The sequence below is a fragment of the Euprymna scolopes genome, chromosome 7, assembly GCF_053919585.1.
Source record: "Euprymna scolopes isolate OS-2025 chromosome 7, ASM5391958v1, whole genome shotgun sequence".
Classification (NCBI taxonomy): Eukaryota; Metazoa; Mollusca; class Cephalopoda; order Sepiida; family Sepiolidae; genus Euprymna; species Euprymna scolopes.
Window position 1 is genome coordinate 171,959,849 of NC_136488.1, and position 1,975 is coordinate 171,961,823.

At 37.0% G+C, this 1,975-nt stretch overlaps 2 non-coding genes across 2 annotated transcripts; both read right to left on the minus strand.

Moving 5' to 3' along the window:
• Nucleotides 1–1,065: 1,065 nt before the first annotated feature.
• Nucleotides 1,066–1,137, minus strand: Trnaq-uug (transfer RNA glutamine (anticodon UUG)). The gene has a single exon. It is a non-coding gene; the product is annotated as a tRNA-Gln (tRNA).
• A 756-nt stretch (nt 1,138–1,893) lies between these two features.
• On the minus strand, nt 1,894–1,975 carry Trnas-aga (transfer RNA serine (anticodon AGA)). Its single transcript has one exon. It is a non-coding gene; the product is annotated as a tRNA-Ser (tRNA).

The following is a 1,975-nucleotide window of genomic DNA, read 5'->3' on the forward strand; positions in this document are numbered from 1 at the left end:
AAAGAAATGCACACACAAAACACACAGACACACACATGGACACACACACGCACACAGCATACGCACACACGCACACACACACGGTAGCACAAAAAACACTCACACGGGGAAAACACACACGCACACACAAAAACACATACGCACACACAAAAGAAAATACACACACACGCACAAATACAAACGCTAACACATACGGGACCACACATTAAAAAGCACATACACGCACACAAAAAAAACCGCAAGCATGCACACACACACACGGATGCACACGAACACACGCAAACACGAAAGCAAACACATGCACACAAACGCGCAAAAAAAAACACACACACGCATATTAAAACACAAATACGTACACACACACACACACACACACACACACACACACACACACGGACAAACGCAAAAACAACACGGACGCACACATGTACACGCACAAACGGGAAGACACACACAAAAATAAACACAAACACGCACAGACACGCAAAAACGCAGCGATGCACACGCACGCACAAACTCACGCACCCCCCCCCCACACACACACAAACGAACTCAGGGTTATTACGTTCGCTTATTCTTTATTTTCCACTTTGTGTTGATCCCCCCCCCAAATAACTCAACACACCCGGGCAACGCCGGGTGCCGCCGCTAGTCATTTATAAAAAAATGTTAAAGGAATTCTACGAAACATTGCTTATTGATTAGTGTAAGGTAGTATTTTCTAGAAAAATGAAGAAAAGATTTATTTCGTTTTCCGATTAAGTTTCGAATCACTTTCAAAAATGAGCGGCCATTTTGCATTTTTTATTTTCTTTACTTAATGTTTACAGATTTAAATATACATTGCTTAAATATCATTAGCAGCAGTAAAACAAAAAGTGACAATTCGTCACTGATAAGATTCAAACCCTAACACCAGAAAGCTTATAAAAGCCTTTAAACCTTATACGTCATTGTTAAGGTGGAGAGAATGGAAAAATTTACCAATAACTTTCTTAAATTCAATTTTTATCCGACCTTTTAAATAAAAGTAAATAAGAAACACAAAATCCAGATATAAAAGTTAGGTTCTACCGAGATTTGAACTCGGATCGCTGGATTCAAAGTCCAGAGTGCTAACCATTACACCATAGAACCAACACGCCCTCTACTTGATAAGAATTATAATAATATATATATTTTTTTTGTTTTGAATTATTAAAAATGTTTTTTTTTAAAACATTTTTGTGAAAATGTGTGGTAAATGTTTACATCAGGTCCACCTCCATAATTTTATTTAAAATGACGACTTTTACTGAAATGCTGAATACGAAAATCTGGGTTTGTATTACTGTACACATAGATTAAAAAAAGTTGTCAAAAAACAAATATATAACAAATAAATGTTATCAAAGGCAAGATAAGTTACTTTTCTACCAAACTGGATATATTTTTTGTGTTTTTATTCAATGTAACATGTTTATTCAGCTCGAAAAACATGCAGTGTTTACTGATGTATTGGAAAATTCAAAATGGCGCCCGACTCTCTCTTTAACAGGTTAAGTTTTGCACAGTAATACAAACCCCAAGAAACAATGTGAATATCCGTTACTGATGCAAATACGAAATAGTTCGAACATTGATAGCGTGATTTTTATTATTTAATGGCATAACTTTCTTTTCGGGTCAAGATGAAAGTGTAGTATCTGTTCTTCAGATGCTACACTTAAATTTCTTGTTCTCTGTCAGCGGAGGAGAAATCCTTTACGACTGAGACAATTTTTATTTTTGTTCCTTTTTTCCACATTAAAAAACGACCCTGGTGTCTAACTCTGTCCCGTGGGGAGACATTGTAACTATGAACAATGAAAGTTATAATACCATCACAATCATCAAGATTAAAAAAAAAACGAACGTCGCCGATAGGATTCGAACCTATGCGGGGAGACCCCAATGGCTTTCTAGGCCATCGCCTTAACCACTCGGCCACGACGAC